Below are 16238 nucleotides of genomic sequence, written 5' to 3'. Positions count from 1 at the left end.
ATCTACCTTATTCTCTCAGAGCGGGGTGTTTATCTCTCTCTCTCTCTCTCTCTCTCTCTCTCTGCGCATGCGTGAGCGTGAGCGAGGGAACGCGTGTGAGAGCGTTTTTTTGGCGTCTTGCCGAAACTTTATTTTCTTGTTTATTTTTTGTTTATTTAAGTCCGTTTTAACACCTACGGCTGAAAAACACCTTTAGCTCGAGTGTGAGCGCGGTTCTGTGGTGCTGCGGGGTCTCTGACCCCCAGCAGATCTGCTGGAGTCATGGCAGACCCACACAACGGCAGACTTTTTGAATCACTTTCTCGCCGCCATGGAGTGAAAGTGATCGCCAGAGCCAGCGTGGAGGACTGCTGTCTCGCCGCAGGAGACGTGATCGGGGACGAGTTTCTTGTGTCTGCCTCGCGGATGAACAGCAGCATTGTCATGTTTATAAAAACTGTGGAGAAAGCGGCTGAACTGATAGTGACTGGTATTGTGCTGCAGGGTCAGTTCACCCCCGTATATCCACTCAGCACCCCATCTAAGCGCATCATCCTCTCCAACGTCCCCCCCTTCATAAAGGATGATCTGCTGGCTAAAGAGCTCGGGAGGTTCGGGAAAGTGGTCTCGGGCGTTAAAAAAATTCATCTCGGGTGTCGTTCTCCCCGGATGAAGCACCTGGTGTCGTTCCGCAGGGTAGTACATATGGTACTAAAAGATGGAGCTGAGGAACTGAACTTGGTGATGAAACTGAAAGTAGATGGGTATGACTACGCTATCTTTGTTTCATCGGACACTGAACTTAAGTGCTTTGGTTGTGGACAGACGGGTCATCTCGTCCGCGCCTGCCCCGAGAGAAGGCCCGAGGCCACCGCGAGCGGCGGAGCGGGGGAACCGGGAGCCGGCGCGATCGCGGCCGCTGCAGTCGGCCCCCCTGCGGCTGTGGCGGGTCCGTCGGGAGCGGCGGTGACCGGGGCACCTGCTCCGGGAAACGATTTAGCCACGGAGGACAGTGAGGCGTTGGAGATTGAGCCTGTAGAGGCTCGGCCAACTGCAGAGGAGTCGGGCCGAGAGGATCCCGGTGCTGAGGGGGTGACGGACCGGGAGGATCCCGATGCTGTGGAGAACATGGACAGTTCGGCGCTGGCTGAGGTAGCTGGCACGGAGGAGCAGAATGACTGGTTTCAGGTACCCCCCGGGGATGATGGACATGAGACTGAGGTACAGTGCGATAACTCTGGGGTGGTGGGGTGTGCTGTGGAGCTGGAGCAGGGGTCTGATATGTTCGCTGACCCCGTCTTTAAAGCTCCAGTAAAAAGAAAAATAGAAACTCAGAGTAAGGTCAGTAAACAGGTAAAAAAAGATGAACCGGTCGCTAACTCTGATGTGATTGATAATGATGATGCTCAGTCTGATTCAGGTTGGTCAGTAAGTTCTCAGGAGGATTTTTCCCCTCCAGTGTACTCAGCTGATGATATTAAATCATTTCTAAAACGTACTAAAGGCCAGTGGAATGTCGTGGTCACTGATCACTTTGCCGATAAACGACAGTTTATTCATGATGTACAGCAGGGGTCACCAACCTTTTTGAACCTGAGAGCTACTTCTTGGGTACCAATTAATGCGAAGGGTGTAACTGAAGTTTAAGTTAACATTATGTATATTTAATTTCTGTCCTGCAGTTTTCTTTTGTTATTTTGGTTTTATTATTGTGGGAAGAATGACTGAAAATATTGAAGACTTTTATTTTGAAACTGTGGGGAAAACGGGAGTGAATGAGTCAGGCAGTTCAGCAGGACAGGCGCGAATGCTGGAGGGGACAGAGAGGGAGGATATTCAGGAGAAACACGGCAATATATGCCCCTAGCTAGAGCGGGAACAAGGTATTTTGTTTGTGACCAGTGTTTTTTGTAACGCATATGTGTATTCTCAGTGACATTTGTGAAATTGTAATTTGTTTTTGTTTCTTTCATAGCTCTTACGGTGTGTTTGTGAGACCAAAAAAGTATTAAATCTTCATAAACCATCAGTTGGCTTTACCATTATCTGGCTGGGGGGCTACAGTAAGAGCTTCTCCGCACATCCTGGTGGCCTGCTGTGATCTACCTCAAGGGAGTCTACACGGAAGGATCTTCACGGTGCTATGCTGCTTCATCGCCTGGTGGACACTCTAACGTTAGGCACAGCCTCTTTCAAGTTCACTTCTGCAGCATATGCAACAGCAGCCTAAAGGATTCGGTGGAACGGTCGTTTACGGACATAATTGCTACATATCCAAGGAAATTAAAGGTAACAGAACTGTGAGTAACGTTGGCCAAGTGAGGTGCTTTTCAAAGTTCATCATTAAAAGTGGATTGTGAACATTTCCCCCTCATTTCACGTCTCCTGCTCCAAGTAATATATCCAAATCTAATCGGACACTTGTGTAAGGACATTATTGCAGAATCTAATTCAAGTGTTTAAGGACTGGTTTAATTGAGTTTACACTTAGAAACGTCATTACATTGCCTTCAATACTGGTAAATAAGTTGTATAACTATTAAGTATTGTGTATATATTTGTTTTCATCTTGATGATTGTATAGAAGGCCTGTCTGTTTCGTTTCACTGTTAATGTAAGGCAAAATGTCTGAATCAGAATCAGAACAGTCAAATATAGAAGAGTCTGAGGAGCAGTATAGTCTCCAACAAAATATACAAAATTCAGGGGTTAGGTCAACAGAGTCATCTGAGAGGCATTGCCATCAAAAAGCAGTTTCAAGCGAAAGGAAAAATGAATCACAAGAAAAGACTGACAAAACTCCACCTCCTCGCCGTTCTAGTCGACCACATTGCCCTACTGAAAAAATGCTTGCTTTTCAAAAAGAAGAAGCCCAGCGAAAAGAAAAAAGACTGCTTTCCTTGTATGAACAATGGAAAATTCACGCACGCAAAGCAAGAGAACAGCTATTGTCAGAAATTTCAGAGAGCCAGCTAGGACTTCTTATTGACACACTAGAGAAGAGCAAGGGTGATGTTATGAAAATGTATACAGAAATCCGGCACACTGTAACACCACCTACTGAGTTAAGACGACGAGTAGATGCCTGTGAAGCTGTCACAAAGGACATTGTAAAAATTGCCTATGAGAGAATTGTAGAAGTTGATGGCGAGTTTAATGCAGAACACGAAAAGGGTCGTCTACAGGAGCTGCTTAACTGTGACTATGCACGTTCAGTCTATGGGTCAGTTATCTCAAAGAGAAGTTCTAAGTCAAGTCTTTATTCCGCTACATCACTGGTGGTGGCAAAACGGGCAGATGCTGCAGCAGAACTGGCAGCAAAAGAGGCTGAATTTGAGATGCTAATAGAGGAAGAGAAACAACTGGAAAAAATACAACAACAGCAAAGAGCTCTGGAGGCTCAGCGCCGCGAACTGGAGCGATTGCAGGCAGAAAAAGAACTGAAAGCAGCAAGAGCTAGGGTAGAAGCTTATGATCTGGAGGCCACTCGAGAAAGTGTTATTAATATTGGCACAAACCTCAGCAACAAATGTAAAAAGGGAACAAGCACTACACCCCCAACTGCTGTTAGTCAATCTAAAGATACAGCATCTCACCATTTAGAGGTTTCCCTTCTGGCCCAAGCCTTCCAAGATAGTGTGGCACTAAACAGACTTCCTGTTCCTGAGCCATTTGTGTTTAATGGAGATCCCATTCAGTTTATGGAATGGAAGTCAAGCTTTCAGTTTCTTATTGACAAAAGATGCGTCTCTCCTGCAGAAAAGCTGTTTTATTTAAAGAAATACGTAGGTGGCCCTGCTCGCAAAGCTTTAGATGGCACCTTCTACAGGAATGACAGTGTGGCTTTTCAGGATGCATGGTCCAAACTGAACCAACGATATGGCCAGCCATTCACCATCCAAAGAGCCTTTCGGACGAAACTTGCTAATTGGTCAAAAATTCAGCCAAAGGATGCACTAGGGCTTAGAGACCTGTCTGACTTCCTGATTTCTTGTCAAGAAGCTATGCCTTATGTCAAGGGTCTTGAAATACTGAACGACTGTGAGGAGAATCAAAAAATTGTCCAAAAACTTCCTGACTGGATTGTTTCACGTTGGAACAGACAAGTAACACAATCCCTAACTGAGAAACAAGAATTCCCAAGTTTCAAAGACTTTGCTGCATTTGTGGCCATGGAAGCTGAAGTTGCTTGCAACCCAGTAACTTCTTTTCATGCACTCTATTCTCTGGATCCATCTTCTGATAAGCGCAATCCACGAGAACATAAAAAACCCAAGGCTAATGTTCTCAGCAGTCAAGCAGTTACAGACAGTGAGTGTCAACATTCATCCAAGAAAGGTGTAAAACACTCCTGTGTGCTGTGTCAAGATCATAGACACCAGCTTCATGGCTGCCTCAAGTTCACAGCAATGTCCTTAGAAGAGCGCAAAAATTATGTGAAGGAAAGAAAACTGTGCTATGCGTGTTTGAAATTTGGCCACCATGCAAATGAGTGTCGTCATCGCCATACCTGTAACACTTGTAAAGGAAGGCATCCAACATGTCTCCATGACAACAGTTATGTAAAGAAAGAAGCTCCTGCACCTTCCTCTGACACATCTCTAAATAAAGCAAGTGAAAGTACAACCTCAGTGTCACTCAGCATAGCTGGAGAAAGTTCTCACCACACATCCATGATTGTGCCAGTATGGGTGTCAACAAAGAGTAATCCATGCATGGAAAGGCTAGTGTATGCTCTCCTAGATACACAAAGTGACACCACATTTGTTGACCAGGGAGTAAGTAACATTTTACAAGCTGAGAAGTATCCAGTGAAGCTTAAGTTGACTACTATGAGTGGAAAGGGCACAATCTTCCAAAGTGAAAGGGTATCTGGACTTTGTGTGAGAGGCTATAGCTCAGCCACACACATTGATCTTCCACCAGCCTATACGAAAGATTGTATACCCGTAAACCCCATGCACATCCCTACTTGTGAGTCAGCCAAGAAATGGGCCCATCTTTCAGAGATAGCTGATGAAATCCAACCATACAAAGACTGTGAAGTAGGACTGCTGATAGGCTACAACTGCCCAAGAGCAATGGCACCAAAACAGGTTATACTGGGAGGAGACGAAGAACCCTTTGCCATTCGCACAGACTTAGGATGGAGTGTTGTGGGCCGTTCCACACCCACACTGGTCCCTCCCCTTCCCACTAGCTTATGTCATCGCATTTCTGTCAAAGAGATGCCTCTTGTAACTCCTGCAGATGTCATTCGTGTTCTAGAGTCTGACTTCAAGGATGGAAGGGACGACAGCAAGACGGTGTCCCAAGATGATGTCATGTTCCTGAACAAGCTGGGTAGTGGTATACAGAAGAATACTGAGGGTCATTACGAAATGCCTCTGCCCTTCAAAAGAAGACCCAGTCTACCAGACAACAAAAATCTGGCCATCCTGCGACTTAACCACCTTAAACGAAAATTGTCAAAGGACAAGAAGTACAAGGACCACTATGTTAAGTTCATGGAGGATGTAATTAGTAAGGGAGATGCAGAAGAAGTCCATGACTCAGGCATTGAAGGTGAAAAATGGTATATTCCACACCATGGCATCTACCACGCGAAGAAGCAGGACAAGCTTCGGGTAGTGTTTGACTGTTCAGCACATTATAAAGGAATCAGCCTAAATGACCATCTCCTCTCTGGACCTGACCTGATAAACAACTTGATTGGCATTCTTATCAGGTTTCGACAACACCCCATTGCATTAATGTGCGATGTTGAAAAGATGTTCCACCAGTTCCATGTATGTGAAACTGACAGAGACTTCCTGCGCTTTCTTTGGTGGAGTAAAGGAGATCTCAGCACCGAACCCAAGGAGTTCCGTATGAGGGTACATCTATTTGGTGCGGTTTCCTCCCCTGGGTGTGCCAACTACGGACTGAAATACCTGGCCAAGGAGAACAAGGACCTCTATCCTCTCGGTGCTAAGTTTATTACAAGGGACTTTTATGTGGACGATGGGGTGGTATCTGTGAATAATGTCGAAAATGCCATTCAGGTCGCAACGGAAGCACGAGATCTTTGTGCCAAAGGTGGTCTTAGATTACACAAGTTTGTGTCCAATAATCGAGCTGTCTTAGAAAGCATACCACCATCTGAGCGATCAGCTGATGTTGGGAACCTTGACCTTACCTTTGATGACCTGCCATTGGAGAGGGCATTAGGTGTCCAGTGGGATCCACAGTCTGACCACTTCAAGTTCAGTGGCAGCCTTAAAGAACAGCCTGCAACTCGTCGTGGAGTTTTATCCACAGTTGCTTCTCTGTACGATCCATTGGGATTTGTAGCTCCATTTGTGCTCAATGGAAAAAGGATACTTCAAGAGATGTGTAGGTGGGGAACAGGCTGGGATGACGACATGGGAGATGAACTTCAACCAAGATGGGAGCGCTGGAGAAATGATCTAGCCTTCCTAAACCAGGTTACTATACCCCGTAGTTATACACCTGTTGGATTTGGTGAGATTACCAAGACTGAACTGCATCATTTTTCTGATGCGAGCACAAAAGGATATGGCCAGTGTTCCTACTTGAGATTTTACAATGCAAAAGGAGATGTGCACTGTGCCCTTGTCATTGGGAAATCCAGAGTAGCTCCCACAAAGGTCACAACTGTCCCTAGGCTGGAATTAACTGCGGCTGTTGTTTCAGTGAAGATGAGTAGCATGCTCAAAGAGGAATTAGCATCTCTTGAGGCAGAGGAATTCTTCTGGACGGACTCAAAGGTGGTTTTGGGGTACATAAGGAATGAAGCAAGACGTTTTCACACATTCGTCGCAAACAGAGTTCAGAAGATTCATCTTGGCTCACACCCGCAACAATGGAGGTATGTTGCATCCAATGAGAATCCTGCAGATCATGCCTCCAGGGGCCTTACCCTCAGAGAACTCCTCACATCCACCTGGCTCACAGGTCCAGAGTTCTTGTGGAAACCGGAATTTCAATGGCCAGCAGATGAGACTCCAGAGCTGGAAATAGGAGATCCTGAAGTCAGAGCTGCTCAGTCCTTAACAACTGAAACAACAAAGCAGTTCAACATAGTTGATCGCCTATCTAAGTTTTCTTCCTGGTCACGGGCAGTTAGAGCTGTAGCACGTATCCTCAGATGCATCCGCAAGAACAAATCAAAAGGCATTACTACAGTGGAGGAAAGAGAAAATGCAGAAAGTGCCATTATCAAGAATCTGCAGGGACAAGTCTTTCAAAATGAGTTGGGTCTATTGAACAAAGACATTCCTCTACCATCCAACAATAGGTTGCACCGATTGAATCCATTCATTGACAAGGATGGGGTGCTTAAGGTGGGAGGAAGATTATGTAACTCGTCTCTTTCCAATTCATTCAAACATCCCGTAATTCTCCCCAAAGATCACCACATCACAAGGCTGATCATCGCCCACCATCATGAAAAAGTGGAACATCAAGGCAAGGGTCTCACCCTTAATGAAATAAGGGCGAATGGTTACTGGATGCCAGGAGTCGGGCGTACAGTAGCATCCTATATTCATCGCTGTGTAACCTGCAGAAAGCTCAGGAAACCTGTAGAGGAGCAAAGGATGGCTGACTTGCCCCCTGAGCGTGTGGAACAGTCAGCTCCATTTACCTATTGTGGGATGGACTGCTTTGGCCCCTTTCCTACTAAACAAGGGCGGAAAGTGTATAAGAGATATGGTCTTATCTTCACCTGCTTTTACTCAAGGGCAATCCACATTGAGATGCTCGATGACATGTCGACTGATGCATTCATCAATAGCCTTCGATGTTTCATTGCTATCCGTGGTGCAGTACGGCAGATAAAATCAGATCAAGGGAGTAACTTTGTGGGAGCAAAACGTGAACTCAAGGAATCTCTTAACGAAGTGGACCCAGAACGCATAGCTACGTTCCTGGCAGAGAAGCAGTGCGACTTTATAATGAATGCGCCTTGTTCAAGTCATGCTGGTGGCGTCTGGGAGAGACAAATCAGGACAGTCAGAAATGTCCTCCGGTCCACAATTGCTCTCTCATCAGACAAGCTAAATGATGCCTCCTTACGAGCCTTTCTGTATGAAGCTATGGCTATTGTGAATAGCCGTCCACTTACAGTTGACAATCTCACAGACCCAGACAGCCTTGAACCTCTTACCCCTAATCATCTCCTCACTCAAAAGTCCAACAAAGCTCTACCGCCACCTGGTGAATTTGTAAGAGAGGACATGTATGGAAAAAAGAGATGGCGACATGTTCAGTATCTAGCTGAACAGTTTTGGAGCAGATGGCGCAAGGAATACCTTGCCACTATTGCTACCAGACAGCGCTGGCACTCACCCAGAAGAAACGTCCAAACTGGTGACGTTGTGATGTTAAGAGATGACAATCTTCCCAGATGTGAATGGCGTCTAGGCAGAGTGTCAGAGACCACCCCTGATAAGGATGGGCTCGTTCGTAGAGTCAAAGTACAATTAGGGGATAAGCATCTAGGTAAAAAGGGTGAACATCTGAGCAAGTTGTCAGTCGTAGAACGCCCAGTTCAGAAACTGGTCCTCCTGCTGGAGACAAGTTAAACTCTTTTTCATTAACTCTGCTCATGACTCCCATTCTTGCAAATGTATTTGTTTACTTAATATTTTGGTACAGTTCGAGTTATGTTCTCCCTCATAAAACAGAATGGAATTAATAAGGGAATCATTCATGCTTATAGTTTTCAAGCTCTGTTATAAGTCATTAATGATTGGTGGGAGTGTAACTGAAGTTTAAGTTAACATTATGTATATTTAATTTCTGTCCTGCAGTTTTCTTTTGTTATTTTGGTTTTATTATTGTGGGAAGAATGACTGAAAATATTGAAGACTTTTATTTTGAAACTGTGGGGAAAACGGGAGTGAATGAGTCAGGCAGTTCAGCAGGACAGGCGCGAATGCTGGAGGGGACAGAGAGGGAGGATATTCAGGAGAAACACGGCAATATATGCCCCTAGCTAGAGCGGGAACAAGGTATTTTGTTTGTGACCAGTGTTTTTTGTAACGCATATGTGTATTCTCAGTGACATTTGTGAAATTGTAATTTGTTTTTGTTTCTTTCATAGCTCTTACGGTGTGTTTGTGAGACCAAAAAAGTATTAAATCTTCATAAACCATCAGTTGGCTTTACCATTATCTGGCTGGGGGGCTACAAAGGGCTACCAGTTTGATACACACTCGTGAAATTACAAATTTTCTCAATTTACCTTTAATTATATGTTATTATTAATAATTAATGACATTCATCTATGTGAAGACACAGATATCAATAGGCAACACTATTATTATAAATCTCTGCAAGTGTTTACATTTTATATTATATTTTAATATAATATTACATATTATATTACATTATATTGTATAATAATATATAAACTATAGGCTATCTCTAAGCTAATATTAATGTAATATAATCTAAAATTACATCAATGCAACTGTGATTTAAAAAAAAAAAGAATAGCAACAAAAATGCTATTTTTAGACCAGGCCTGCGGGCTACTCATAAGGTCCTTGCGGGCTACCTGGTGCCCGCGGGCACCATGTTGGTGACCCCTGATGTACAGTATTTCAAGAGGGAAAAGTGTTTTACTGTAAAAGAATTGTATAGACTGAGAAAAATGCTGACCGACCTGAAAAAAGAGCTGAACAATGAGGATTTTAATGCCGTGGGTTAATTTATTTTTTATTGTTTTAGCTTTGTTTACTTACTGGTCTTCTTTTAACTATCATTTTATGAATGGTTTTAAGATTGCCACTCTAAATGTAAACGGAGCGAGAGACTGTGAGAAAAGAGCTAAGCTATTTGAATTAATTAAGCAAAAAAGAATTGACGTAAGTTTTCTCCAAGAAACGCACAGTGACACCAGTAATACGGCAGACTGGATAAAAGAGTGGGGCGGCGTTGCTGTGCTGAGTTCTAAAAGTTCACTTCGTGCCGGAGTTGCTATCTTATTCTCACAGTCGTTCACTCCCTGCTCCTATGATGTGGAAGAAGTAGTGAGTGGGAGGCTTTTAAAAGTGAGGGCATGTTTTGAAAATGATGTTTTTAATCTCATTTGTGTTTATGCACCGACTGTGGGGGTGGAGAGGGTGGTTTTTTTTAGATGTTTTAAGTCAGGTGCTTCAGCAATGTGACTCGAATGAGTTTTTAATTGTGGGTGGAGATTTTAACTGTACTGTAAGTGATATGGATAGGAATCATACAGAACCGCATGTTGCTTCTCGCAAGCGCTGGTGTGAGATTATAGAGACTCATGAACTGTGTGATATCTGGAGATTCCATCACAAAGAACTTAAGCAGTACACATGGACCCACGTTAAAGATAACATGCTCTCACTGGCTAGACTAGATCGTTTTTATGGTTTTAAGCACCAGTTGAATGTTTTTACTCAGTGTTGTATTAATCCTGTTGGTTTTACTGATCATTTTATGGTTCAGTGCACTGTCAAGAACACCAATGTGAAACCCAGGAGTGCTTATTGGCATTTTAACACCACGCTTTTAGATGACGCTAATTTTAGAGAATCCTTTTTATATTTTTGGAATTTTTTTAGGATGCAAAAATCTGATTTTAGCTCTTTACAGCAGTGGTAGGACTTTGCTAAGATTCAGATAAAGGTTTTTTGCCAACAGTACACTCTAAATGTCACTAGGGACATCGCTAGATCTCTTGCAGCTCTGGAGAGTGAGGTGGCAGAGCTCCAGGTTTTGGGTGCAGCCACAGGAAATCGAGAGCATATTAGAGCTCTCAAAAAGAAAAAAGCCACTTTAACTGACCTGCTGGGGGCTACAGTACAGGGGGCGCTGGTCCGCTCTCGCTTTAAAAGTGTGGCTGAAATGGACGCCCCGTCTAAGTTTTTCTTTGGTCTAGAGCAGAAGAATGGACAGAAAAGGTTAATGCATGCTGTTCGAACAGAATCAGGGGATCTTCTCTCGGAGCCTGCTGATATTCGTGAGCAAACAGTCAGCTTTTTTTCAAAGCTGTTTAAAAGTGAGCAAGCAGATGCACCGGAGGTGGAGGAGAGGTTTCTTTGCCACCTGCCTCAAGTGACACAACAGTCTGCGGGACAGCTGGACAGGGAGCTGACCCTGGAGGAGCTGCATGCAGCTCTCATGGGAATGGAGAATGGCAGAGCTCCAGGCATAGATGGTCTACCAGTGGAGTTTTATAAGGCTTTCTGGCCAGTGCTAGGCCAGGATGTGTTGGATGTGCTGAAGAGCAGCTTGACGGAGGGGAGGCTTCCGTTGAGCTGCCGAAGAGCCGTCCTCACTCTGCTGCCTAAGACTGGCGACCTCACCATGTTGAAGAACTGGCGTCCTGTGTCCTTACTGTGCATTGACTGCAAACTGCTCTCAAAAGCATTAGCTGCTCGACTGAGGGAGGTGATGGGGCAGGTCATTCATATTGACCAGACGTACTGTGTACCTGGCAGGTCGATAAGTGATAATATACATTTAATTCGGGGACTTTTGGACCTCTCCAGGCTATTGGGCATAAAGACTGGTTTGTTATTTTTAGACCAGGAAAAGGCTTTTGACAGAGTTGAACACAGCTACTTATGGAAAGTGCTAGAAGGTTTTGGGTTCAACTCTGGATTTATAGCCATGATCAAAGTGTTGTACCGGGACATAGAGAGTGTTCTAAAAGTTAACGGCGGTTTGTGTGCCCCTTTTACAGTTACAAGGGGTATTAGACAAGGATGTTCCTTGTCTGGTTTTCTATACTCCATTGCTATTGAGCCTCTTTTATGTCAATTTAGAGAGCTGCTTACTGGTTTTAAGTTTTCTAATTGTGACAATTCTCTCTGTGTGTCTGCATATGCAGATGATCTTGCAGTTTGCATACATTCACAGGAGGACATGAATGTTTTAACCAGGCTTTTAAATGATTTTAATGTTTTATCATCAGCAAGAATAAACTGGCACAAGAGTGAGGCGATTTTGGTTGGTGAGTGGGTAGATGCAGTACCTACACTTCCAGAGGGCCTTAAGTGGAAAAAGGGTGGGTTTAAGTACCTGGGGGTGTATCTTGGAAATGACGACTTTATGCTAAAGAACTGGGAGGACATTTTAGAGAAAGTGAAAGGAAGGTTGTTGAAGTGGAAATGGTTAGCTCCTAAAATGTCCTACAGGGGTCGTGCTTTGGTAATTAATAATCTGGCTGCTTCTTCCCTCTGGCATAAACTGGCCTGTATAGACCCCCCCGCTAATTTGCTTGCTAGAGTCCAGTCAGTCTTGGTGGACTTTTTTTGGGACCGTCTTCACTGGGTTCCACAGGGGGTTCTTTATTTACCCAAAGATGAGGGTGGGCAAGGACTGATACATTTGCCCAGTAGAACTGCTACTTTCCGACTTCAGTTTATTCAGAAATTCCTCACTGGTTCCAGTGACACAGTGTGGATAAAAGTTGTGAGTAAAATTTTGCAAACTGTTGGTCGTTTAGGACTGGATAAAGCATTGTTTTTATTGGATTTTAAAAAATTGGATCTTTCTGTTTTACCAACGTTTTATAGAGGCCTTTTTAAAATTTGGAGTCTTTTTACAGTGTATAGAGCAGTATGTCCCTTTATTGGTTATTAGAAGAACCATTAATCTGTGGTGCTCGCTTGGATATTTTTGGCCAACGCTTTTATACCTTTGCCAGGGCGCTGGTTTCTTCTAGAATCGTGAGACTCGGTCAGCTTGTTGGTCTTGTTGGGTCTGATTTTACTGGTGCTGAACGCCTGGCGGAGCTACTGGGGATGCGGTCACTGCGAGTGATGCTCCAACTCCTGCAGAGCTGGAGATCAGTGCTTTCAACTGAAGAGCTGACTCTCCTGAAAGATCATGCTGCAGGAGTTGTTGAGCCTGAGCCGGGTGATCCGTTCCCTAAGTGTTCCATCACCCCAAACCTGCAAGACAGTACAGGCGTGCTGTTGGAGGAGGTGGGGGAAGCTGACATGGACTTGGGGACTGTCAGTGGTAAGATGTTGTACAGAGGCTGTGTGAGAGTGCTGAACAGGAAGAGGTTGGAGGGGAGGGTGGACACTCCATGGCGTAGGGAGTTTGGGCTAGCTGCAGATAAAAGACCAGAGTGGAGGGTCTTGTACAAGCCGCCGTTAACCAGGAAGATTGCAGATCTTCAGTGGCGAATCCTTCATGGCATTGTCTCTGTAAACTCTTTTATTTCTGTTTTAAACCCTGAGGTTTCACACACATGTCCTTTCTGTCCACAAAGGGAGACGGTGTTCCATGCTTTTATACACTGTTTTAGACTCCAACCTTTTTTGTGCTTTTACAGACTGTTCTTATAAATTTTAATGAAAATTTTACACCCCAGAGTTGTATACTTGGTTTTAAATATGCCAGGAGCCAAAGGTACAAGTGCCAACTGATCAATTTTATCCTTGGACAAGCGAAGATGGCTATTTACATGAGCAGGAAGAACAAAATTGAGCAAAATGTAGACTGTGATGCTGTGCCAATCTTCCTGAGGATGGTTAAGGCTAGGATAAAAATTGATTTTAACTATTATAAAGGCATGAATGACCTGGATGCTTTTATGTTAATATGGTGCTTTGGGGAGGCAGTTTGCCTGGTTGAGGAGGGTGAACTCTTTTTTTGCCCCAGAATTACAGTAAGCTGTATTTTTCTCTCTCTCTCTCTCTCTCTCTCTCTCTCTCTCTCTCTCTCTCTCTCTCTCTCTCTCTCTCTCTCTCTCTCTCTCTCTCTCTCTCTCTCTCTCTCTCTCTCTCTCTCTCTCTCTCTCTCTCTCTCTCTCTCTCTCCCTCCCTTTCTTTACTTTACTTTCGGAAGAGAAGAGAAGGAGGGAGGATCCTCCTCCTCTCACAGAAACCCAGAGAATAAATACGAGATAAAAACACAAATGATCACCCTGTATTCAACTGAACTCAATACAAACACATTATATTTAATGTTTAAACGGATAAACTTTATTGTTTTATCTGTAAATATTCACTTATTTTCAATTTAATGCTGCAACACGTAAAGACGTTGTACAAGTTGATGTTTATTGCTTTATTTACATTACCTTTCCTTTATATACTCAATAAAAGTTGATATCCTTTATGAAAAAAAGTATACTCAGTTTATTTTAATACTAGTTTAATACACTTACTTCTACTTATAGAAATCCAAGGACGCTTTACAATGTACACATTTTGCACACAAAACCATTCATACTCAGCACTCATCATCCACACTTCTTGGGACTAAATTGGCCCAATCTTTGTATATAAAAGTATAAAAGTGATCTTGTGCATGTTTTAAGCTCATCCAAATCAAAATTATTAAAGAGCTAGGCTGATTTATCTCATATGTTTATGCCACAAACTCCAGTCCTATTGGATCTCTATTTATAAAATACTGTTTAAACTCATCAGTGTTCCTGGGCGTGGTAGTGGGGGGAAAAGTGGACCTGACTACCCAGGGCCCGAGTAGGGGGAGGGGGCCCATGAAAATGCTGATTTATTTATTTTTTGCTCACGTTTCTTGTGTACTGGTATGGCTAGGAGCCCACTGATATTGAGAGTGTACAGAGCTCAGAATTTGCTGCTACGCCCCTGAGCGTCACCATATCTCCATCTCCTCTTATCACTATCCTTGGGACTCAGGAATCCAGTTTGCAGCTAGAATATTATTACAGTGGAAATCTCACAAGCCCCCTTCTTTTAGCTCCTGGCTTCACTATATATCGTAAACTGTGAAAAGTCAATAAATAAAAGTTAATAAAAATATGCTTTGGGTGTACAATTAGTACACTTTGAGTACACAACTAGTTTACTATCATGGGCAAAAATAAAACATAGATAATGTACTCTAAGTTCACTACTTGTACACTTGAAGTATAATTTTAAGTGTACTTTGGTTATTAATTATTTAATTTTATTTAACTTATTAATTAATTTACATCTACGTTTAATTTTGTAGTTCAGGTATACTAGTTAGAAGTATGCTAAAAGTGATCTTTATAAGTGTATTGTTAGTTTACTACTTTTAAACTTCTATTCCACTTTTTCTTTTAAGTTTACTCTCAGTAAACTATTGTTCTAGTCGTTTTATAATTAAAACATACTTATAAGTCTGTATATAATATTTAAAGTTTACGTCTATAATTTTTTTGCAGTGTGACATATAACTACTAGGTTTAGAAACTCTCACACCAAGAATATTTTCAATAAAATCTGTTGAATGTTGATCTGTTGTGTGTTGGTTAGTTACTCTTTAAATGATCAGGTTCAGTACCTCTCGTGTACTGTTTACTCTAATTATTCCACCTCAAACTGCAAGCAAAACGTACTTTACATATAAGGCAAGAATACTTAATTGTACTTCTCTTAAGTATAACTTGATCAAAAGATATACACTAAGTATACTTAGACTTTACTGAAGTATAAGTATGTTTAGTATGTCACTGATAAGCACAAAAAGTAAACTGAAAGCATACTTGCTTGATTTTAATTTAAAAGAGGTATACTAACACTACACTTAAATAAACTTTTTTTGTAAGCTGAGCTGTAGAGGATGAAATCTTTACTTCCTTATAGTTGCATGTTGAGAGTGGTAAACCTCGCCACGTCCTCGCTTGTGAATGACTGAGTGTTTCAGGGATGCTCCCTTTATACCCAACCATTACCCTCACCTGTTTCCAACTAACCTGTTCACCTGGTTGTGGAATCTTCCAGACAGGTGTTTCTCAACCTTCCCAGTCTTTTGTTGCCCCTTTACCGTGTTGCAGCATCAAATTCTGAATGAGTGAATATTTACAAAAAAACAATAAAGTTTATCTGTTTGAACATTTAAATATCTTGGATTTGTATTGAATTCACTTGAATATAGGTTAAAATGATTTACAAATCATCATATTCTGTTTTTTTGTGTGTTTTACACAATGTCCCAACCTTATTGGAACTGTGGTTGTAATTCCTCCTCATATCATATCGCCCATTTTATTTAAAATTAACTATATACAGTGCTTTCACGTAGTATTCAGCACACTGCAGATTCTGCAAATTTTTAAATAAGTTGGAGCCTTCAAACTTTAAACAAAAGTAACATTCATTAACAGATTCATATATATATATATATACTATACTTTATACTATATATTACTATATTTTAAACATGAAATGAGGGTCAGTTATTATTGTATTAATATTTTAAATTAGTTTATTTTTTATTATTCCTTATTTTTTATTCTGTTTTATATTTATATG

This window comes from Astyanax mexicanus, chromosome 22 (genome assembly GCF_023375975.1).
Source record: "Astyanax mexicanus isolate ESR-SI-001 chromosome 22, AstMex3_surface, whole genome shotgun sequence".
NCBI classification, from domain to species: domain Eukaryota; kingdom Metazoa; phylum Chordata; class Actinopteri; order Characiformes; family Acestrorhamphidae; genus Astyanax; species Astyanax mexicanus.
This window is presented reverse-complemented; position numbering follows the sequence as displayed.